General features: G+C 41.9%; 1 protein-coding gene across 2 annotated transcripts in view; it reads left to right on the forward strand.

Moving 5' to 3' along the window:
- The window catches only part of LOC137300531 (probable G-protein coupled receptor 34), a 101,942-nt gene that overhangs the window by 70,418 nt on the left and 5,759 nt on the right, over window positions 1-25,765 (forward strand). Inside the window, exon 2 of one of the 2 annotated variants that reach the window (XM_067969647.1) lies at window positions 20,922-20,987. The gene's annotated coding sequence lies outside the window, so the exon portion shown is untranslated. Of the gene's footprint in view, window positions 1-20,921; window positions 20,988-24,072; window positions 24,144-25,765 lie in introns of those variants that run through there. The other variant, XM_067969648.1, reaches the window with a different exon arrangement.

The following is a 25,765-nucleotide window of genomic DNA, read 5'->3' on the forward strand; positions in this document are numbered from 1 at the left end:
GTGTACTTTTGTTGCAAATTTTTTTGATAATTCACACAATTATCAGTGACCTTGATTTTTGACATTGTTGCCCACTCACATTGACTGTGCTGCTGTGTGATTTCTTCAGTGCTAATTTAAGAAGTCAATAAATGGATTTAAAATCTTCTCGCTGTGGCAGGTTAAGGGGTGATCTGATCAAAGTTTATAAGATATTAAGGGGAACGGATAGGGTGGATAGAGAGAAACTATTTCCGCTGGTTGGGGATTTTAGGAGTAGGGGGCACAGTCTAAAAATTAGAGCCAGACCTTTCAGGAGCGAGATTAGAAAACATTTCTACACACAAAGGGTGGTAGAAGTTTGGAACTCTCTTCCGCAAACGGCAATTGATACTAGCTCAATTGCTAAATTTAAATGTGAGATAGATAGCTTTTTGGCAACCAAAGGTATTAAGGGATATGGGCCAAAGGCAGGTATATGGAGTTAGATCACAGATCAGCCACGATCTTATCAAATGGCGGAGCAGGCACGAGGGGCTGAATGGCCTACTCCTGTTTCTATGTTCCTAGTGGGAAGTTTGACATGAAGCCCTGAACTTCCAGGGAAGCAGGGTTTCTATAATGGGCCCAGATCTGGAGCGGGGCATCCCGTGGCATATGCCATTAGTTCGACGTTGTTCTCAATTTTTTTTGCGCCTTAACTTGCTGGAACTGCGAGCTGATAACGGTGTGGCAAGGACAACAGGGCATCTGGGATCTTAGTGAATGACAGGATCAACAGTCTCCTGAACCAAGGAGATTTAAGGATTGAGAAAGGAACGGCGAAGAAAGAGGGTGAATTAGACTCAAATCAGGTGCAGAAAGAGAAAGAGAGCGGGAAAGAAAGATTGGATTGAGAAACAGAAAGGAAAAGTAAGAAAAAAATGGAAAAGTTTAAAATTTGACTGTTTTAAAATCTCTAACAACAATTTACTACATGCAGGAATGAGACTCAATAGTTTAAATTGTTCCCTTTCTGGGCTGGAGAGATTGATTGGAATTGCATTAACAATTGTTACATCTTTAAAAGGATGCTTACGCTATTAATTATGAGCCTTAACTTTCTGTGGTGAGTTTGATGGGCAATTAATGTGCAAATCCAGCAAGTTCTTAAAAATAACGGGGAGACTAAGGATGAGATGTTGTTTTTTTAATGAAGCTAACGGCGGAGTGGCATAAATCAGCCAGCAAGTTTTGGACATATGCAACTCAAGGCGTATCTCTTCATCCCCTGAATTTTCTGGCTGATTTGCGCATTAATGGTGGCGTGCGTCGTTAACATACCATTATTTTTCCAGGAAGTTTTGCCCCTACATCTCCAGGGAACCTGCCAGATCTTTTCAAAATTGGAAACAACATTGGCTTCGAAGATCCTATCTACAATCATTGTTTTCAGTGAAACATTTGACCAACATTCTACAGCTCCGTTAACACCCAAATTTAATTTTTAGATCTCTGACTGATTGCAATAAGTTGAGAGATAAAAGGAGGACAGAAGGGATGAAAAATAAGTTGGACAGAATTTGTCCCTGCCTTTTTTTTATGATGTTCCTTACCCACCTCAACAAATGTACCAAGACAGTAGGACAAGACTACAGGGAAAGTTTAGGACAGATCTCAAGAAACATTTTTTCGGACAGAGAGTGATTAAAAAATTGCAACAGGTTGCCAGAGGCTCATTTAAAATGAAGCTTTTTTTCTTTAAGTTTATTGGATTCTTTCTTGCTGGCCTCAACACATACAGGGTTAATACTGGTTACTGCTAGCTGTTCTGCAAGCTATAAGAATATATATTGCAGTCTGGAATGCAAAAAGATCTCTTCATATGTATTACTGCTGAGAAGCACATCTTGACAGCTTTCTGCTAAGGTGCTATTCCATTGACCGTGGTCAGGTTGAGAAAGACAAACTTGAGAGATGGCTTTGAACTTCACTATAAATAACAGATTTACTTTTTTTTCTTCATTCGTGGGATTTGGGCATCGCTGGAGAGGCCAGCATTTATTACCCGTCCCTAATTGCCCTTGAGAAGATGGTGGTGAGCCGCCTTCTTGACCCGCTGCAGTCCATATGGTGAAGGTTCTCCCACAGTGCTGTTAGGAAGGGAGTTCCAGGATTTTGACCCAGCGACGATGAAGGAACGGCGATATATTTCCAAGTTGGGATGGTGTGTGACTTGGAGGGGAACGTGCAGGTGGTGTTGTTCCCATACGCCTGCTGTCCTTATCCTTCTAGGTGGTAGAGGTCGCGGTTTTGGGAGGTGCTGTCGAAGAAGCCTTGGCGAGTTGCTGCAATGTATCTTGTGTGAGCAAACGTTCTATGTAATTTACAACCTGTGAATTGCTATTAGCTTAATGGCCCGGATTTGGCGCTGAGTTACAAACGAATGGTGTCTGCCGCTCGTTAGATTTAAACTTACAAACTATCCACGGGCTTTTGGGCACCAACTTTCTGCAATGGGAAGCTGAAAAAAGTGCAGTGTCTTCTCCTGGGCATCTGTGAGCTGTGTGAGCGGGGAAAGGAACAGTCTGTCTCCTCAAACAATCAGATTGAAGCAACCTTAACAAGCCGCGCAGAGTGACAACCAGTAAACCTCGAACAGTAAAATCAATTCTGTGAAAGCAAAATAAAGAGCGGGCAAGACATATTGAATTAAAAGATAAAGATAAAAGAGACAAAGAAAAAATTAAAATTAACTAAAAAAAAAATGTCCAACAACAAATAAAATCGGAAGGAATGAGACTCCATGTTTTTAAAAGTTAATTTTCAGTGCCAGAGAGGTTGTTTGGCAGTCATTAAGACTTACCATACGTTAAAAGTTAGTTTAGATCTAAAAAACTGAGCGTACCTTTTTCTGGAGAGATTAGTTTGTTTCCAGCTGGGCAGGAGAGCAATTTGCACTGGTCCATTCATTCCAACAGTGAGTCAGCCAGTGACCTGTCCTTCCCTCGCAGCTTTCAGAGGAGCAGGGTGTCCGGTAGAGCAACTTCCGGATTTTTGCTTTTGACTGCGCATGTGCGCTCGGCTGAAGTTGATCTTCCATTTGCCCTGAAATAACAGTGAGCCCTGTTCGCATCACCGTTATTTTAAGAGCAAATTCCGGCCCAGTATAATTACAAGATATTGGCTGGGAATTTCCTCAGAGCTGCTCCCGCCTTGCTGCCGTATCTTCGCCAGACGTGCAGCGGAAACCAGGTTTATGCGCGAAAACAGGGTTTCTGCTGCGCTTCTGGTGAAGTCATGGTGCGGAGCAGGACTAGGAACATAGGAACAGGAGGAGGCCATTCAGCCCCTCGAGCCTGCTCTGCCTTCATTTAGATCATGCTTGACCTGCACCTCCAACTCCACTTACCTGCCTTAATCCCTTGATACCGTTGCCTAACAAAAATGTATTGATCTCAGTCTTGAAAGCTCCAATTGTCCTAGCATCCACAGCCTTTTGGGGGAGAAAATTCCAGATTTCTACTACCCAGCACTGAGGAAATTCACGGATCTAGTTTCTTTCATGTCTTTTGTTCCAACATATTTTCCAAAGAGTTTGAATGATTTCTCTGTGGCTGACTTCATTCCATTAAGCAGTTAGTCTGAAGCCAGCAGAGAGACTGAGCTAAGCAGAAACTCTCTGTAAAGTTTTGTCATGTAAGAAGTGAGCGACCGTGTTCCAAGGATCAATTTTATGTGAGAGTTAGCACAAGAAAAATGTTTTATTGTTTTAACATTTTTGGTGGAACAGTTAAGTTTGTAATACTGCTTGCACTGAACACTGTTCATTTATGTATTTAATGTTAAATTAATTTGTCTGTTGGTTTAAAGCCTGAGCCACAGTTGGGTGGTGTTTCTGTTCTTGCAACTACCAAAGGTGAGGAAATCACATGACAACACATGATATATTCCAGCAAGCAAGAGTACAGTGGCAATGGTTCTTAAACTCCTGGGTATGTATCTGGATATTGGGCAGGGAAAGTTGCATTTTGGTTTGTAGGGGTTTTGAGGTCCACTTATGCAGCTGGTGATGCAGAACCCATGGAGCACCCAAAAATGTAACAGCTGGTACATGTGATATTCTGGAAGGACCAGATCAAATAGGCTGAAGGACCTTCTTCATCCGAAGCTCACTTGTACTCTTGTATATCAATCTGAGTTTAAATGATTCTTGAGGAATGTATCACCCTTGGGCTCAACCTTCTAACTGTAATGATGGTTAGTGTGTGTCCTTGACCTGAGCCCTTATTAAGGTTGGAAATTCAAGTTTTGGGACCCAAGCACGTATTGAGATTTGGGGAATTAGTTAAGAAAAAGTCATAATGTTACAACTGGTCTCGGAAATATGTTGGAGTTTACTGTTTTGCATCTAGAATTTAATAAGCATTGCTGTATTTGTCTCACATCGAGTTATCCTACCTTAACCAACCCAAATAGCGAGAAAATATACTACCAATTATCAGAGTATGTGCAATATTGATTGAAAACTATTTAATTGTATAAATGCAAATATTTTCTTCTTCGTTCTTTAACTCTTGGCTTATCAGAGATTAAGATATGAACAGCAACAAACACCAATTTGTTTTCTAACTCCGTGCATGCAATGATAATCTAGTTATTGGAATAACCATCAGAAATAGTACACTAATACAATCAGAATTGCAATAGCTGGGTTCAAAGTAATATGACACGATTCAGTCAGTTTAATATAGCATGGGAAATTTCAATCAACCAAATATAAATTGGAAATGCCCAAGTAGCCTAGAGTCTGAATTGGTAATGCAACGGATGATTGCATTGTGACATATTGTATCAGGCAAGCCATCAAGAGAAGCTTTCAGCTTGACTTGGTAATGGTAAGTGACCCCAACAGCATCCAGAGAATGGAATTCGTAGCACTTCTCGGTGATGGCGACCACAATCTGATGAAATTTGACATGATCTGGCATTCAACACTGCTGAGGTCCAACACCCAGACATACAGTTTTAATATAACCAATGAGACGGATATAATAAGGTAGCTAAAGCAGGTTGACTGGCAGAAATTATTTACTAATACTGCAATAGAAGACATGTTTAATAATTCAAATGCATACTGAGGAAAATGCAGGAGAAATACACACCCAAGATTAGCAAATGTAATTCAATAAGCATAATCTTAAATAGTTCAACAGGACAATCAAAGGTAGAATACGAAAGAAGAATGAGCTCCATAAAACCTAAGTGGGAATCACTGGTACTTAATGTAATTTCAGAGCTGTGTGAAAAAAGTTGATCTGTCAAAGCAGGAACTGTAAATGAGCTGTGGGTGTGAAACAGCATCAACAAATTATTTTAGTGCTATGACAGATGAGGACATAAGGGATGTGGTAAGGACCTTAAAAGATGCTAATAGGGACTAAGGATGAGCAGGCAAAAGCTAGTATGTTCAATAAAAGTTTCCTTGAATTATTCACTATACAAGACTATGGAAATAAGCCCTACTGTAATGAAAGTAATCCTTACAGACTTAAGGGCCCTGATATTAGAGTAGAGGCGGGATGGCAGCGGGTGGGGGGGGCGGGGGGGGTGGTGAATGGGCGTGTGGGTAACCCTCCCAATAAAAAATGTCCATTTTCCCAGTGATCGCGGTTCAATTGGTGCCACTTAACGTGGCTTCCGGGTTTGCCGTCCGAAAGCTGCGCAGCGGGCGGACAGCGCACCCGCATCACAGGCTGCCAGCTGGAGGAGCTCTATTTAAAGGGGCAGTCCTCCAATGGCTTTTGCTGGAGCAAACACCCACACACCACAGTGGAACAGCACAGGGGCAAGGCTGCTCCAAGGTTCAACGATGCCTCACTCCAAGTGCTGCTGGATGGGGTGAGGAGGAGGAGGGATCTGTTTTACCCGGCGGACGGGAGGAAGTGGCCTGCCTCTGCCACGAAGAAGGCCTGGCTCAAGGTGGCAGAAGAGGTCACGAGCAGCAGCAACATATCACTCACCTGGATTCAGTGCAGTAAGTGCTTCAATGACCTAACTAGGTCAGCCAAAGTGAGTACACTTACTGATTCTCCTACATTCCGTCTTCCACATCACCGCCCCCACTCCCCAACTCATTCAGCACTGCCAACACTACTCTATCACATCACTCCTCACACCCACTTAAGGCTCATCCTCAACTTACCAGCACTTCCTCACCTCCCCATTAGTCAAACCACCCCTACCACTCAACCCAATCCTCATACAATGTCATAGCTGTCTCATACTCACCCTCTGATGAATCTCTTTCAGCCTCACCCAAACCAATGCATTCATCAGTTGGCCACTTCACCATCACTCACTCACACGTCTGTACTTTCTCCCCTTCTAGGAGAAGAGAGCTCAGAATGCACGGGAGAGGGCGAGGACCGGAGGGGGGCCGTAACAAATTGTCATCCTCACAGAGGTGGAGCAGGAGGCGCTGGAGCTTAGCCAAACCCTCGAGTGCCTGTCCGTCGGGAACACCGAGACTGGCACCCGACAAACATCTGTTGATACAACTTTAGCATTCATCACACACAATATGAATTAATGTTAACATGCCTTTCCATCTTCAGCACCTCAGTATGCTCATCGCAACATGACACATCTGTGATGATGCTTAATATTGCCTTCTGTTCTCTTACAATGAACTTCAGCAACTGCTGTGACGGCAGAGAGCGATTCCTCAGAGAACCTGCCGGCCTCTACAGGTGCACCATCACACCTTAGCGAGCCATCCACCAGCGCAGATACACACACCTCGTGGGTTCTAGTCCTCAGTTAGTTGGGTTGGCACCAGGTGAGTTGCCACACACGTGAGCATCAGCAGACACTGGTGGCAGGGGCAGCTGCAGAGCACTCCTCTCCAGGCTCTGCTCAGCTGGACACAGATGCGGAACCCTGGGGGCCATCCTTTAAAAGGAGAATGATCGAGGGACAGCAGCACATTTGCGAGGCACTGGAACAGGTGCCACGCGCACTCTCCACAATCGCACAGAGGATGAAGGAATCCAACTCCTGCATGAGTGGAATGGTGACACAGGTACGGGATGGAATCTCTGAGATACTGTCACAGGGACGTGAGCAACTCTCTGAGATACTGTCACAGGTTAGTGTGGGAATGTCTGTGATGGAGAGAAGGCTAGCCTCCATTGAATTTCAAGCGCGGCTCACAAATGAGTCCATTCAGGCCCTGACAATGGTCGTTCGGACTCAGACTGAACAACATTCTGCCGCCTTAAACAGGCAGACAGATACACTAGCACTGGCCTTCCAAGGCATCACACATTTCCTCCAAACTGTTGTCCAGCAGAGTGGTAGAAGTGATGTGGCCCTGGCCCAGGGGAGGGATGATGGCGAAAGGGGACATGGAAGTGGGGACGCCACTCAAAGCGCTCCCATGTCTCACCCGTTGCCCCTCTCTCAACCAGTACCCCCAGTGCTGCCTCTTCTCCAGGTGGCCAAGTCTGCCCCTGCACAGGTGCAGGTGGAGCAGTCTTTGGAAGGGCCCTCGCGGGCTCCAAAACCCAGAGAACATGGACCCAAAGCATCTAAGCAGTCAAGGCATGAACATGAGCAACCTGCCACTACATCTACTGCAGCCACACGGGATGCACCACGTAGAAGTAGTCGTATGGGAAAAGCGAAGGTTTTGTGAGCACAAAGGGTATGCACAAGGGTGCTTGACAGACTGTCATGTTTTTCATTTATATTTAGTTTCTGTTAAAGTGACATTAAACTTTATAATTGTCACCACTGCTGCCATGTCTTGCCCATTCTTGACCGGCTTTTGTGATAGGGCCCTTTCATGAGGTTCACCATGAACGGCGAAACTTGATGCCACTCATTGGGTCACTTTACAGTGGGTGTACGTGTAGTTTTGTGCAGGGAGGGATGGGTGGCCTGGTGTGGGCGCTGCTCTTTCCAGGTGGTCTGAGGACTGGACTCTTCACACTTTCTGATGTTAGGAGAACCGTTCACATATCAGTGACTCCCTGGCCTCACGAGCAGCCAGGTGAGCCGCTGCTCTGCCCGTGGGTTCCTCCTCCTCCTCCTTCATGTGGTTGGCAGATGTGGATGGGACCTCCTGAAGCTGAGGCTGGTGATGTTGCTCTTCCTCGGATGCAGTGGTGAATGCAGCCATGGCGCCCCCCCGCCCCGCATCCTGACGGTGTGAATTTGAGGGGGTCCACAAAGTAGTTAAATAGGTGTGAACAGAAGAATTTTGAGTGGAAAGTAAGAATTTTCAGTGAAAACACAAAGATCTCGCAGCCAAAACTTTGTCTGAAATAACAGAGTGCCCTGCTGCAATAAGTGACCTTTTCTCCCCATCTGTCAAAGAAGCATTTGAGTGTCCCACTGGCTGCTGGCTGAAACACGTCTGTTACAACATGGAGTGTTTCCTACCGCATGGGAAACACGCTGAGGATGCTTCAAAATCGCACCCCTGCCTCAATGTGGAGAAAACTGAGTAGTTCAACTACTTAAACTATCTAAACAATTGTGTCAAAGATTATTCTGCCAGCTTTAATTGCGTGTGGGACTTCTGCATTCGGGAGGCACGCGCACACTCAGATGCGGGTTGGAGCCGGGTTCCGAACCTGAACGGGATTTCCCCGATTTTCGGAGCCTCCCCCGCCCCCAATGCATCCGTAATTTCCCAGGAAAATTGAGCTCAAGGACCTTGACATCAATGAGATGGAAGTTCTAAATAGACTTAAAGGACTCAAAATGAACAAATCTCTGGGATAGATGATATCTATCCCAGGGTATTAAAGGAAACTAGGGATGAAATTTATGAAGTGCTAACAATCATCATGACAGAATCATCCATCAGTGTTGCAGAGGACCCACTATATTGTAACCAAGCTAACATTCTTGAATTTTCAGAGGAAGTGCCATCCCAGCTGAACGGTGGAAAACCTTATGATGTGGTATATCTCGATTTCCAGAACACCTTGATAAAGTTCCTCATGAAAGGCTTTTATTGAAACATTGGGAATTAAAAGTAAAACTTATGCATGGGTCGGAACTAAAACAGCTGGCACTTGTTAGCAGAGTGATGTTCAAGGTCAGTGACAGTACTGAGTGGATTGCTGCATGGCTTAGGGCTGGGGCTCATACTATTCCTACATTAATACAAAGCAAACTGGTCAAATTTCAAGAGATACCAAATTGGGAGGGGGAAAGTTGAGACGATCAAAGCAGCCAGGATCCTACAAAAGGAGTTTAATAAAATCTGCCACCGGGCAAATAAGAGGCAGATGAAATTTAATAGAGATAAGTGTAAGTACGATACATTGGCAGGAAAAATGGATGTAGAAATAATTAAAGTGAAACAGAAGTGGATATAGGAGTGATGTTAAATTCAGTACTTAACATGTCAAATCACACTAAACAAAGTGAATAAGGTACTTAATTACATTCCGAGATCAGTTGAATATAAATTGGAAGAGGTCATGCTAAAACATATACAGTACCTTGACAACCACATCTTGAGTGCAATGGTCAGTTTTGGTCACTAAGACAAAAAGGAAACACCTGGAATGATCTTTCTGGTAAAGTAATGGAGACAAAAACCCTAGACTCATTCGAAAGTCAGTTAGATGGCATAATAGGAAAATGTAGTGCCAGGTATTTCCTCGGCCATAACTTCAGCAGAATGTTGGTGGATACATTGCATAAACAAGGTTTCAGCTGGTCATCTGCTGAGGTTACGGTAGCTGGTCATGAGGAACCCTAAGGAAAATCCTGGCACAAATCTTCTATCCATACGGAGGAGTTGAGATGGGCCTAGTTGCCTTCCTTATTTGTATCTGTCTTGCAATCATGTGGACATCTCCTGTATAGCTTTGTTCAGTACTGGGATTTAAGAATTGCACTATGTGTAGTCTTTTGCAGTTGTGTAGCAGTACGATCAATGGCTTTCATTATCATTTAAGTCAATGGTTATGAATTCTTTGTTCCAGAAATTGTCACACAATTGGGTTAAAGTTGAATCCCCTTCTATGGTGAACTGGCTCTGTCTGGTTATGGCATTTAGGATATGCCTTCAGCAAGTTCTCTGCGATGGATTCATTTGTGGTTCATCTTCTCTGTTTCTTCTTACAACAACAATTTGCATTTATAGAGTGCCTTTAATGTAGAAAATCGTCCCAAGTTGCTTTATAGAAGTGTAATCAGGCAAAAATGGACACCAAGACAAAGAGGGAGATATTAGGAGGTTCTTTGTCAAAGAGGTAGATTTTAAGGAGGGTCTTAAAGGCGGAGAGCGAGGTGGAGGGAATTTCAGAGATTAGGGCCTAGATGGCTGAAGGCACAGCCACCAATAATGGGGCAATAAAAGTGCGGGCTGCATGAGGCCAGAGTTGGAGGAACACAAGAAATCTTGGCGGGTTGTAAGGCTGGAGGAGATTAAGAGACAGGGAGTCCATGAAAGGATTTGGACAGGATGATGAGAACTTTAATGTAGGTCAGCGAACACAGGGGGTGTGATGGGTGAATGGAACTTGGTGCAGGTTATGATATGGGAAGCAGAGTTTTGGATGAGCTGAAATTTATGGAGGGTGCATAATGAAAGGCTGGCCAGAGGAGCATTGGAATAGTCAAATCTGGAGGTGACAATTGCATGGACGAGGGTTTCGGCAGCAGATGGGCTGAGGCGGGAGCGGAAACAGGTGATGTTATGGAGGGGTTTAAGGAGTTGCATAACTGTTACTGAATTAATGGTCACAGTACTGCGAGATGGTTCCCTTAACTGAATTGACTGCTTTTGACTTCTTAGCTTCTCTGTTTGGTTATGTTTCTAAAATGGAATATTTATTTTACTGGATCCTAATTTTTATGACTTAGATTCAAGTTGCAGTCTCTGATTGACTCCCCTTCTTACTCTCTGATTTGGAGTAAAGCCATTTTTTTTATAACTGAACATCAAAGCTATCCAAGGGAATATGGCTTATCCATATCCATGAATTTGCCTTTGTTCTTAATCTTAACTTAAGAAAATGCACTTAGGCCTTTAATTTGTTTATTATAATGGGATTTTGGTGTCTGACTGTCTATTTTAAGTAGGTTCCCATTTTTAGTTATCATTTGCCAACGTACTTGAGAAGCTTGTTTTGTGGTGTCATCCAGAACCTTTGTCATCAGATTTAACATTTCTGTACACTTATGCTGTAAGCATGAAAGCAAAGTTCTTTGTTACAGTTTGCTTCACTTTTTGTTTCTTTATTACACTGTCCTACTCTAGCCGTGTCTTTGGAATTTCAGCTACTTACTCCAAAACAAAGAACAGTTCATTTAGGAAGCACATCTTTTTTTTTCATTCTCCAGATGTGGGCTTCATTGGCATCCAACCCCTACTTGCCCTGAGAAGGTGGTGGTGGGCTTCCTTCGTGAACCATTGAGTATTGTTTTGATACAATTGAGTGGCTTGTTAGGCCACTTCAGGTAGTTAAGTCAACCACGTTGGTGTGAGACTGGAGTCACATGTTGGTTTCCTTCCTTTGCTCCCTAAAGGACATTAATGAACCACTTGGATTTTTATGACAATTCGACAGCTTCGTGATCACTTTTACTGATACCAACTTCAAATTCTCAGACTCCTAAGCTCTCGTTCTCTTAGTCCAGGCCTCTGGATTATTAGTCCAGTAACATAACCATTACAATACCGTAGCTGTACATCTGAGGAGACCTAAATTATTTTATGGAACAGTTCAGTGTGCTGGTGGACTGCTTTTGAAAATCATGACACATCAGTTTTCCTGTAGTCATGATAGTTCCCGTTCCCACTCTGCTTCCAGGGTGCAGAATCATCAATGACTTTTTTTGAACCACAGTTTCAATGAAATATTGAAAATTTCCTTTGCAGCTTAACTGTAGTTTCTGTCAGTTGTTCTTATTGTCAGAACACTGCGATCAATCAAAGCTTTGACCACATTTTTTGATCATATACATTAAGCTGTGATTTTTTTCCTATCTTCAGGTCCCTGCCTTAGAAACTTTTAAATAGCCCTGTGTGTTCCTTGTGCATTTCTCACAGCTTCAAAACTGTGCATTCATTTGATTCATCTTTCAGCTTTCCTCGTTGATTCGTCATAACAACATTGTCTGACAAATAAAGATTTAACTTTCAATGATGATTGAGGGGTGGAATTTCCTGTGTGTTTGCACCCAGAGATCGCATAATCAGGGTGCAAGTGCGTTATGCACTTAATTACACTACATCCGAATTACCTTGATCAGCTGAAACAAATTTGCCTACCAGTCAATCAGCTGCAAGTATAATAGAAATATACCTCGGATGTCACATAATGAAGTGTCACATGACAGAGAATAAATGTACATTTTTATTATATTATCATAAAAATTCCTGTGGTGCTAAACCATTAGCTCCCCGTGGATTAGAAGGCAGCAAATGTAACCCCGCTATTCAAGAAAGGAGGGAGAGAAAAAAGGGAGCTTTCCGCCAGTTAGCCTGACATCAGTCGTAGGGAAAATGCTAGAATCTATTATTAAGGAGGTAATAACAGGGCACTTAGAAAATCATAATATGATTAGGCAGAGTCAACACGGTTTTATGAAAGTGAAATCGTGTTTGATAAATCTATTAGAATTCTTTGAGGGTGTAACTAGCAGGGTAGATAAGAGGGAACCAGTGGATGTAGTATATTTGGATTTTCAAAAGGCATTCGATAAGGTGCCACATAAGAGGTTGTTACACAAGATTAGGGCTCATGGGACTGGGGGTAATATATTAGCATGGATAGAGGATTGGTTAATGGACAGGAAACAGAGAGTAGGAATAAACGGGTCATTTTCAGGTTGGCAGGTTGTAACTAGTGGGGTGCCACAGGGATTGGTGCTTGGACCTCAGCTATTTACAATCTATATTAAATAAAGGGGCCAAGTGTAATGTATCCAAGTTTGCTGATGGTACAAAGCTAGGTGGGAAAATAAGCTGTGAGGAAGACACACAGAATCTGCATCGGGATATCGACAGGTTAAGTGAGTGGGCAAGAAGGTGGCAGATGGAGTATAATGTGGAGAAATGTGAGGTTATTCACTTTGGTAGGAAAATAGAAAAACAGAATATTTTTTAAATGGTGAGAAACTATTAAATGTTGGTGTTCGGAGGGATTTGGGTGTCATCGTACGCAAAACACAGAAAGTTAACTTGCAGCTACTCCAAGCAATTAGGAAGGAAAATGGTATGTTGGCCTTTATTGCAAAGGGGTTGGAGTACAAGAGTAAGGAAGTCTTGCTGAAATTGTACAGGATTTTGGTGAGACCACACCTGGAGTACTGTGTACAGTTTTGGTCTCCTTACCTAAGGAAGGATATACTTGCCTTCGAGGTGAAGCAATGAAGGTTCACTAGATTTATTCCTGGGATGAGAGGGTTGTCCTGTGAGGAAAGATTGAGTAGAATGGGCCTATACATTCTGGAGTACAGAAGAATGAGAGGTGATCTAATTGAAAGATATAAGATTCTAAGAGAGCGTGACAGGGTAGATGCTGAGAGGATGTTTCCCCTGGCTGGAGAGTCTAGAACTAGGGGACTATTAGGATAAGGGGTCGTACATTTAGTACTGAGATGAGGAGGCATTTCTTCACTCAGAGGGTTGTGAATCTTTGGAATTCTCTATCCCAGAGGGCTGTGGATGCTCAGTCATTGAGTATAGTCAAGACTGAGATCGATAGATTTTTGGACTCTAAGGGAATCAAGGGATATGGGGATCAGGCGGGAAAGTGGAGTTGAGGTCGCAGATCAGCCATGATTTTATTGAATGACGGAGCAGGCACGAGGGGCCTTATGTCCTACTCCTGCTCCTATTTCTTATGTTACTTACTGTGAATTAAGTTACGCTTTTGCAAGGAGGTATGGTGTGGGGGTGGAAGTGGAGGAGGGTGCACGATTGCCGGTAGAAGAATTCAGGAGGAAGTTTGCAAAAGATCTTTCTGGAGATAGTGAAGTGTTCTTTTGATAGATAAATAGCTATCACAGTTGCATAAATAAATCCATTTATATGAACAATTATCATCTTTGAATTCTAAGTGTAAACAAAAAAGGCAGGTGGAAGATCCCACACTGAAATTTGACATTGTTTTAACAACACTTTAATATAATAGTCTAACTTATATATCTTCAGGAAAAAATTAAAGAGTTCTTGTTTTACCCTGAGGATATTGAATGGGGATGGGGCAGCAACAGTAAATATATACATAAACTTCATAATGTATATACCCAGAACATACACATTGTTTTTTCAGTCAAAAATTATTTTAATAAAAGTTCAAAAGTTTGTGCTTCATGATGCTCTTATGCTTTTTATACAAATCATATAAGTTAAAAGAAAATTTAAAACAAATTTTAGGAAGAACTTCTTTACTTAAAGAGTGATAAATGCTTGAAATAATCTGCCGGGTTGGATAAGGGAGATAAAAATAGGGGCATTCAAAATGCAGCTGAATTCTATAGAGAAATGAGCTTCAATGGTCTAAATGGCATTTTCTCAGTCCTACCTTTTCTTATATGTTCTTACTAATCAAAGCTAAAATAGTTAGGCATTTAGTTTAAATATTACATTTGTTTGACAAGTACATTTTTTACTGAACGTTCCAAGTTGTTTCCCAACAAACATTTGGGGAAAACTGGGTGCTTTGCAATTTAATTATAAACCAAAATTCTGCTTGCATGAAAATGTGCCCCATAAAGCGGAAATCCATAACAATCTTTAAGCACATTTTATGATCTGCTGCAACCACCCACTTAAAATAAAGCCTGTGTTCTTTCTGAAGAACAGTTGTAACCACTTGTTTCCTGAGAACTGGTCTGGTAAGGGTATTTCTAAAATTATAAGTAGACTCGGTGATCAGTCTGCCCTCAAACTCCAGCAGCTTTTAAAACCAAATCTTTATGCTACTGCTATTTCTTGATTTACCACATCTGCTCTTCTGAACTATTTTTCAGCCCTGCGCTATAGGTGTTGATGCTTCGATCCAATTTGTCAATTTAAAAACAAAATCCTCTTGTCTTCAAATAAAGTTTTAAATTACAAATGTGTTGTACTGAAGTCATCAATAACAATCCACAGGATGCACTGCAGCAACTCGCCAAAGCTTCTTCGACAGCACCTCCCAAACCCGAGACCTCTACCACCTAGAAGGACAAGGGCAGCAGGCACGTGGGAACAACACCACCTGCACGTTCCCCTCCAAGTCACACACCATCCCGACTTGGAAATATATCGCCGTTCCTTCATCGTCGCTGGGTCAAAATCCTGGAACTCCCTTCCTAACAGCACTGTGGGAGAACCTTCACCACACGGACTGCAGCGGTTCAAGAAGGCAGCTCACCACCACCTTCTCAAGGGCAATTAGGGATGGGCAATAAATGCTGGCCTCGCCAGCGACGCCCACATCCCATGAACGAATAAAAAAAAAACAATGCATTCTTCTAATTAACTAGGCAAATTTCCTTTTTAAAAAATGAGTGTATTGCATTTATTTGCCTAGACTTGTTCCCCCACCCCTTTACTGTGCAGAAAATGCGACATAAAATAGGGATAGGTGAGTTGGTAAAACATAAGTTTACAAAAAGGAAATTAAAGAGAGAATTTAAATTTCTTTCCTCCTGTGTTTGAATTTCTGTTTGTATCAGTGTTTCTATTTCTCTCCTTGTGTCATTTTAACATCTTAGTGTCAACTTCATATTTTCTTGTTTATTTTTCTTGTTTTATTTGTGATTCTTCAGTTACACTGTACTATCGTGCATTGTTTTCATGGTATCTATAGCACTTGTGATATCGTGACAGGCAGTGTAAGTATAGGAGTGTTTAGTAGTAGTTAACAGCTGGCTTTAGTCAATGACATTTGTACCTTCGTGCAATGCTCTAATTAGCCTCAATATCCTTATTTGGTGGTGTTTTGGCCTAATTGTCATAACTTTGTGAAAATCTTTAATTGGACAGTTACTTTAGCTATTAACAAGTGCTGTTGCTATGTCAGCCCCTTAGTAAGTTAGAAATGGTGACCAATGTTTAAAAATAACTAGCAGATCAGGCAGCATCTGTGGAGAGAGTAACAGAGTTAAAGTTTCAGGTGTCTGACTTTCATCAGAACTGGAAGATTCTTCTTGTGTTTGATACTTTCTGTTTCCTTTCTTGTGTTTGATATCTTCCAGTTCTGATGAAAGGCCATCGACCTGAAACGTTAACTCTGTTTCTCTCTCTTCACAGATGCTGCCTGACCTGCTGAGTGTTTCCAGCATTTTCTGTTTTTATTTCAAATTTCCAGCATCCACAGTATTTTGCTTTTATTTTTAAAAATTTCTCTTTGTTCATTCTCAGTGAGAACATTATTTTCTTATTTGGGCTATTTTTCATACCAATTCAACCCACGGTGAGAGGCTGAAGGAGGTTCTCCCCACCACCACCACCACCTCTGGGCTATAGTTACCAGGCATTCCAGGAGCTTGCTCATTCCTCAGTTCAGAGGGATCGCTATGGGGAGGACTGGTTCATGGTCACAGCCTCTACTGGGACTCTAGCATTTCATTTTATGCCAGTAAGTTGATCCCAATTTACGAACCTTTTACTATTACAGGCGTGCACTGCCTTGTAGGTGATTTCCTATTCATCATCAGATTGCGTTTGTTCAAATTCCTCTCCACAAGCTCTTTTTGCTGCATTTTGTATTTTCTGGGCAGATAGGAGTAAAAGCTTCCTATCCCCATACATTGTGTGTGGTGGTAGTATGGAGTTCCAGTGTAGGGCTGAGCAACTCTAACTTTCTGCACAGCTCAAATGAGAAAGTGTTTGATTTGTAGGTAATGGAAAATGTATTCCTGGGAGCTTTGCTGTTTTGTTCGGAGAGCATTAAATGATTTAATGGCTCAGCTGCACCAGCCATGCCGATCTCGTGTCTATTAAGCTTGGTATAGCTACCTTTGGTAAATAGAGTTAGTAAAAAGAGGAGGGGCCTATTCAGTTTAAGTTAAAGGGCAAGATGTGACTACAATGTACATTGGGCTTGAGGACAATGGGGTGATCCATCTGATGAATGTTTACTTAAAACCCATACACTCTTAATATTCCAAAAACCCACACTGTATAGTGTGCCCCTCAGGAAGTTCCACCCTATTATGTCAAAATATCTTGGGTGTTAAGCGATGCAGCACAGGTGGCTCCCAGAGCAAGCTAATGTGGTGCAAGATATTAAGATGTCAGTGTTCTTGCAGATAAATCCTGTCTGGTCTTTCTGTGTTAGGGTGAGGACCAAATTGTTTAAGCTACTTTAAAGTTTAAGCTAGTATTTAGGCCAGGATTTCACAATTGGGGCTGACTGGAGATTTTGGCCTCTCGGAGTTGCAGTTCAACAGGTCTTTATCTTTCACCTGGATGATTAAAACATTTGTATCCTGCCATGTATTTGGGAACATGCTGGTAGTTTCAAATTGTTCTATTTCATATCTATATTTGTATTTCTGTCATAGCCCAATTCTTTTTTCATGTTCCTACTGGCCTCTGTCCACTATTGGTGGCCACTCTTTCAGCTCCCTTGCCCTGTCCTGGTGCAAATCCATATCAATACCAGTGCTCCCAAGAGCAGGACAGAGGCTGAGTACTCTGTGATGAGTGATACACACTTGGCCCCTCAATGCCCCTACATTATCTACAAGGCTCAAGTCAGGAGTGTGATTTACAGGCGTGTGATCTCAAGTCTCAGCAATTTACTTGATTAGCAGTAGAATCAATCTCCACTCCCTCCATCACTGGCACATTATGGCTGCAGTATGTACAGGGTGCAGGATGCACTGCAGCATTTCACTTAAGTCACCACAACAGCACCTCCCCCTCTTGCAACCTTTTCCATTGAGAAGAACAAGAGTAGCAATGTCGTGGGAACGCCATCACCTCGAAATTCCCCTCCAAGTCGCATACCATCCAGACTTGGAAATATATCGGCATTCCTCCATTGCTGCTGGATCAATATCCTGGAATTTCCTACCTAACACTTTTGTGGCAGCACCATCACCACAAAAATTGCAGCTGTTCAAGGAGAAGACCTTCCCAGGACAACTTGAGATGGCCAATAAATGTGGCCTTATCAGCTTTGCCCACAACCCAAGAACAAATATTTTTTTTAAAATTCCCTCCTTAGATATTTCCGCTTTGCCATCTCTCTTCCTGCCTCCTTAAGATCTTCCTCTCCGACTTTGCTTTTGCCTTTCCTGACCTTCCTCCTCCTCTTCTACCCTCCCCAGGGTGGGTGTCCACCCTGCAAAGTTCTGAGACATCTTTGTACTTAATGAGTATTATTGTTGGTGCTGCTGCTGTTTCTCTCTAGATTTCTGTTTGTATCTAATTATATCCTCATTTTAGTCAGTATCTCATTTTTTTTTGTGTGCTTATGTCTATATTTCATGTCAGCTTCATGCTCCCTCATCCCTCTTGTGTAATTCTATATCACATCTGGCAGGGTCTATTGCATATTGCACCCTGTGGTAAATGCTGAATACAAAATTGTCACTTGCATCCATTCTCAGGCAATGAAAGAAATCAAAGCAAATTCTCATAAACAATCATTCTGACTAGCTTTTGAGGACTAATGAGAATCAACCAGACTCGTTTCGTTCCCTTGCGCCATCTGTAAAAGGATACAGCGACAAAATAGTAAAAATCCCACATGTACATAGCAATTCATTCAGTACAGGAAGTGATACTGATAGAGTAGATTTGCTATCCAATATACAAAAGACGATTTTAAAACTTTCCGAAAATCCAAGTATAGAATAACTTAGAATAACTGATGACTACCCCAATTAATTTACCTTCTAAATAAATTCTTGTAAGTTTATGACACTTCTTAAAACCATGCTAGCTTCGTGCTCGTCTGTGCCCGTTAGCTTTGTGAATTTCTTCTTTTAGTCTGTGTTGTGGTTTTGTGCGTGTGGTGCAAATGTCATGGTAATTCCAGTCACCAACATATATAAAACAAATGTGAACGGATTCTGAGGTAAAACGCTAGTGTGAGGGCGTGTTGGCACGAAAGTTTTTGAGATGAACCATTGCGTTTCTGTGGCAAGTTGTTAGTATAGAGAAGGGGACTAAATTACACAGACAGCTCATCACTGCATGTTTACAGAGAAACAATGGCCCAGAAATTGCTGGATTGGCACGTGCCATGAATTGGATTTTTTAACCTCACCCTTCAGATCGTATTATTTCTGCACCGCGAATTGATGATGGCAAGGTCAACGGGACATCTGGGACCTCCTGAACATCGGGTCCAATGGTCTATCTCCTCAACCAATGAGATTTAAGGATAGAGAAAGAAACTGAGTGAAAGACAGAAAAGGAAATCGGGTGAATTAGAGTCAAATGAGATACAGAAAGAGAAGTAAAGAGAGGGAAAGAAAGATTGGATTAAGAGAGAGAGAAAAAGAGATAAAGGAAAAGCAAGAAAAAAATTTAAAATTCAAAAAAATCTCTAGGGACAATTTACTACCTGCAGGAGTGAGACTCCACAGTTCATTTATCCCTTTCTGGGCCTCCAAGGTCCAGTGGCATTTCAGCACCTTAAATCGTGTCGTTAGCAAGGCCCTTACAACATGAATTACCAGCCCCAAATGGCTGCGGTGAGATTAATTCATATTAACGACGCAAATCCAGCAATTTCACAACACAATGGGGATGCTTGCAGCGAGATGGCCATTTTTTTCGGTTTTGGCATGGCTAATGGTGGAGCGGGGCAAATCATCCAGCAGTTTGTGACGATTGGGAACTCATGCCACAAATTGCTGTGTTTTTTAAGTACTATTAACACTGGGTGCTGTGAACTTGCCATTATTTCTCCAGCAATTTATGGGCCAATATTGAACAAATGCAGTGGATATTTTGCCTACTTTAAACACTGCACAATAATTAATTAATAGAAATAAGATCACCTTGGTGCTTTTTTGTTAGTTACATAATTTCTCTAACATCCACCTTATAGTGACATAGGCATCTGCAGTAATTGATGAAACTATTCGACCAGAATGCAAAAGAACATTTTTTCCTTAATTCTCCACATTTAAAACATCAAGAAAGGGAAGTCATGGGAGTCCCTGTGCCTTTGGACATATTGTACATGAAGCTCCCCTCCCTGTTGTATATAGTTAACCCCAGGTAAATACTTTGAATTCATTTTCCCTCATTATTGAGTAGGCTCTGGTTGCTCCCCAACATAAATGCTAAAATCCTCTGCTAGATTTTCTAAAAAAGGGTTTTGTTACTCACTTTTATATTCAAACAGCTGTAATTTAACTAATTTAGTTAACAACCAGAATAGGTTTTGCTGTGAGTGAATGAAACTGCTGGGTTATTATACAGGAATGGGTATGTGTGGTTTGGTGGCATAAAACACCTCTCTCATCAACAGGAGATTTTAGGTTAATAATCCCATTGATGTCCATGACTGAATTGAAAACCACAGGTCAGAAAGGCAGAAGCTTTTAACGTAAACAAATGAGTCCCAAGATAAAGCTGTTGGACTAGAAATTAGCAAATTAGCAGGCCTCATCCTCCTCTGCCAGAACAGCCCACTATTCTAGGACTATCCTAGAGGACACATATTCCCAGACTCTTTTTATCTTCTGCCAACTGTTTCCTTAAGCCGCTCTCTCCTTCCCCCTCGACTTGCACTTCAAACAACAAGGGGTAAATTTTAACCCCACAAACAGGTGGGATGGGGACGGTTGGGAAGGTAAAAATTGTAAAAAAAAAGTTAAACCCACCTACTTCCGGTTTTGACCGGGGTGGGGTGGGCGGTCGCGGGGCAGATGACCAAACCACTCTCAGGAGGCTGGTCGGTCAGTAAAATCTTTTAAGGAGGCTGCGGGGCGTCCATTTAATAGGTTTTTTATTTTAAATTTCTCAGGGCCGGGATACCTGGACCTTCTTATTCTTGCCAAGTGAGAGGAGACGAGAAGGCCCGGATTAGCAGGTAAGTGCCTTTATTGCACAGCTCGTAGGCCAGGAGCAGCAGGAGTGTTTCCTCCAAGCCCAGCAAGCCTATCTACCACGATCCCACACACGCAGTCGACCGACCCCACAATGTCCAACCCCCCCCCCACCAACGATCAAAAAACCCCCACCCACAAGCTCGATGACCACCCCCCCACAATGGCCGCTGACCCCGATGGGCAGAAAAGTGGCAAATGGAATTCAATCCAGAGAAGTGTGAGGTAATACATTTGGGGAGGGCAAATAAAGCAAAGGAATACACAATAAATGGGAGAATACTGGGGGATGTAGAGCAACAAAGGGACCTTGGAGTACATATCCACAGATCCCTGAAGGTAGCAGGACGGGTAGATAAGGTGGTTAAAAAGGCATATGGGATACTTTCGTTTTTTAGTTGAGGCTTAGATTATAAGAACAGGGAGGTTTTGCTGGAACTATATAAAACATTGGTTAGGCCACAGCTTGAGTACTGCGTACAGCTCTGGTCACCACATTACAGGAAAGATGTGATTGCACTAGCGAGGGTACGGAGGCGATTTACGAGGATGTTGCCAGGGCTGGAGAATTTTAGCTATAAGAAAAGATTGGATAGGCTGGGGTTGTTTTCTTTGAAACAAAGGAGGCTGAGGGGAGATTTAATTGAGGTATATAAAATTATGACGGGACTATTTAGAGTGGAGAGGGAGGTCCTATTTCCCTTAGCAGAGGGGTCAGTGACCAGGGGCATAGATTTAAAGTAATTGGTAGAAGGATTAGAGGGGAGCTGAGGAGAAATTTTTTCACCCAGAGTGTGGTGATGGTCTGGAACTCGCTGCATGAAAGGGTAGAGGCAGAAACCTCAACTCATTTAAAAAGTACTTGGATGTGCACTTGAAGTGCCGTAACCTACAGGGCTATGGACCAAGTGCTGGAAAGTGGGATTAAGCTGGATAGCTCTTTTTCGGCAGGCACAGATACGATGGGCGGAACTTTCTGTGTCGTAACTTTTTATGATTCTATGACTCCCCAATGACCACCCCCCACCCCCACCACCCCGATCTAAGACTTATCTTCTGGCATCCGCTCCCTGGCTGCTCTGCCATCTGACTGACAGCCAGCCTGTCAATCTGGCTGGTTGTTGGGTGAGAAACCTACTGAAAAAAATTGGAAGACGTCCTTACACCAAAATCGCAATGAGTTGAATGGCCTCCTTCTGAACTGTAAATTCTATTGTTCTATGCTATTCTATGTAAATTAAATGTGGCAACATTGAAGATTCCAAATACTTGTGCAGGTTACACACACGTCAAAAGTGGGCAAAATCTTGAGGCTCTGCGACAAAATAATTTTATTTTCATGTTTTATAAGCATGGCCTCATGGATGGCTCCACTCACATGACAAGTTGATCCTTGGCCATAAATAACCAAAACCAATCTCTGTCCTTGTGTGAAGCTGTGGTTAATTTTCTCTGTGTGTCTGTCTCTCTCTCACATACTCATACATATATACATAATATACATATATCCCTATGCATTTTTTTGTTCTCAGGATATAGGTGACACTAGCAAGGCAGTATCCCTAGTTGCCCTGAGGGCATTAAGAGTGAACCATTGGCCATGCCTGTGTGTACATGTGGTTCTCTTATGCTGAAATTTATGCCAGTTTTTACGCTGATCTTACCAATGGGACCTTACACCCAAATTTCCTGAGAATCACATTGGCGTAGGCCACAAAACGAGCGGAAATCAGCATAAACAATTGCTGCCCCAGGAAAGCATGGAACATACGCCACCTTCCTTCTTAAGGTCACTTTCTCTTATTGATGTTATGAAAATTAAAGTTTGAAGCCACCAAACCATCATTTATGCACATTAAGAAAATGCAAATGTGAAAGCATTTTTTAAATGTAACAGATTCTGATGTCATTTAAAAAAAAGTATTCAAAGATATAGAAAATACGGTGCAGGTCTCAGTAAGGAGAAAGAAAAACAAAATCTCGTTATAAAAATGCTATTAAACACTAGGAATAGTAATTTTGGGTCCTGCTGCGCCGAAAACTTTGAGTGTATTCGCTGGTCTTTTGCATAGGGGCGGGGTTATGTTAATGAACCAAGTGAGGTTTTGAAAGCGATGCAAATGATTGAGGAAATTCATGCGTAGCGATGTTTCAGCGTAAAACAGTTGTCGATCAGTTCCGCGCGAGTTTCCTCGGCGGGGCGAGAAAGAAATGGTGAAAGTCCGCACGAAATTCCAGGCCTAGGAGTCAGACCCTCGATGAGGATTTGTGAATTGTAGCTTTGAATTCATTTTATCTGGGTTATCATTTTGTTCATTACTTAGTAATGCCATAGAGGCTTATTTTCTATTTGCTAATCTGTTAACGTATGATTATCATAGCTGGATTCTGTTGCACAAGTTTCTAAACCACAGGTACCATTAAGTGGGCTGACATAAAACTGCTATATCAAGTGACTTGCAGGAAGACTCCTAATAGACAACACCGGGAAACTTTGCCCTAAAAGGTTACTTAGCTTTGTGCATTTTTAATTCACATTATAACAGTTGATTGAGGAAAATGCCAGCTATGTAAAACTAGAGATGCTTTTAGTTCTCAGAATTAAAGGCTATGATGTTTCTTGCCAATTCTGACATGTCCTATATAAATATATGTATATAAATGCAAATTCTATCTTTCATTTTACCCTGACATAGGTCTAGTTTTACTGCAGTTGTTGGTTTGGTTTAGTTGTTTATTGCTCACGTGTGTAGAAACAAAAATATCGCACTGAAATTGCGTAAAGTACTCGTTCATCTCTGTAGAAAAGAAATTACTGGATGTTGTATGAAAGTCACAAGAACTAGAGCTTGTGTCCGATGTGCCAATATCACTGCAACTTTGTATAACAGGCCAAGAGCTTGCACCATCATCACATATGAATATTCATTCAATTTATAGGTGTCAACACGTATTCGTTTGACTGTTTGGTCTGGAAGGAGGTGGGGTTATTTCACGTAATAGATGTTATTTATGTGGACACAAACCATAAAGTTTTATGCGATTAGTTTTATTTGCGTTGGTGTCTGTGGGGTTCATAGGAGAGTTAAAATACTTGAAACCTGAAGAGATTTATCTTTGAATTTTGATCGTTACATCAGGTATGTTTTATGCTGCTATTCTGTGCTTTCCAGGATGTAGTACACGTTCAGCAGTTACTTAGATGTGAGTGGCTACTGTGTGTAAGGAGGTTTTAGTCTTTTTTATATCATTATCGGTTTGGAGGATTTTTTGGGGATATGGCTACTTATTTTTAATTGTATCAGGGTTGAGGTTTTTTTTTAATTTGAAGAGTTTGGGTTGTTTTCATTGGCTTTAGATTGTAGAGACCGCCATTGTTTAAAAATCAAACAGCTGCAAAGAGTTATCACAAAAGAATAAAGCAAATGTGAGAAGCAGTACGTTCACTGTGAACTACGCTCTCATCTAGGTACGGCAAAAAAATAAATTCAGGAAAAACTCCTCTCTGTAAATCCACCATTTCTGCTCTCTGAATTCCACAGGGAGCCACTTAGTTAATGTCAGCTATGGGACCCATTAGGCAGTATAGCAAATCAGCACTGTATGTGGTCCTGGATGCCAATCAGAAGGTATGCAGGTCAAGTAGCTTTACTGATATTGAAATTTTCCAGCTCAAATAACTCTAATAACCATCAAGGATCGGAAGCAGTGCTTGTTTGTGATACTGAGCTGCTCGCTGATAGAGCCTGTGCTTGACAGCAGCTGAGCAGCTTCTGAGAATTTGGAAGCTCAAAGTAGGAGTCTCCATGTATGGGGAGGAAGAAAACCCAAACTTCAAATACAACCTACCCGAATAGAGGAAAATTTCACCTTGAAATCCCGCCCCTTCCTCCCCCCACCCCATCCCATGCATTTAGACCTCCTCCTTTACTTTTAATATTCTATGTTTTCTAGTTGTTTATCTTTTGATTTTTTTTTTAAAGCTCACTTTGCCGAAATGGAATTGAGGTGTCTCGGGAGTGTAATTTATGTAAATTGTCCTTTTTCTTTCTCACGTCCTTTTCAGTTCTGAGGAATGGAGCACCATCTCACTCATCATTTCTCACACCCAGTGCCACCATCATGCACTCTCACGTCAGGTATAGTACGGCCAGATACAGAATGAAGTTCTCTCAACTCTGTCCTGGCAGTGCACGAGACAAAGATTGTTAAAATCAATGATAATTCTTTCTAACCATTTGATTTTTTTTTTAAAGGGGCACAGATGCTACGATTTATTTTTCAGTTTTGTTATAGAGCAGTAAAGTTATATGGTTTCATATTTACCTGGTATTGTCATTTAAAAATCAGTATTGCAGTGTTGATACCTTCCCCCTAGTTTGACTTTTTTTGTGGGGAGGAGAGAAGGTACTTGTGGGAAACACCTTGGCTCTATGCGTTTACATGAAGTATGGCATAATGCTTTCTCAACGTCCAACTCTGATTTGCAAATCTGTCAAAATACAGTGATCATATGGAGCACTTCAGGGCAGTTACGCTGCACATTTTAGACTGCTGTGAAATGGCTTCAGTTTTACACATTAATGTAAAAAGTGTAATGGGCCAGAAATCACGCTGAGCAGCAAGGCAACGCTCACCGCGGCTCCTGCAAATTAAATTAACAAAAATATTTACTGCGGCCTCCGTGGCGTCGAACTGCTTGATTTTGAGCTTTAAAAAAATTATGTGCTATTAACCCAGCCTCTGAGCAACGTGAGTTGAT

The sequence above is a fragment of the Heptranchias perlo genome, chromosome 31 (assembly GCF_035084215.1).
Source record: "Heptranchias perlo isolate sHepPer1 chromosome 31, sHepPer1.hap1, whole genome shotgun sequence".
NCBI lineage: Eukaryota > Metazoa > Chordata > Chondrichthyes > Hexanchiformes > Hexanchidae > Heptranchias > Heptranchias perlo.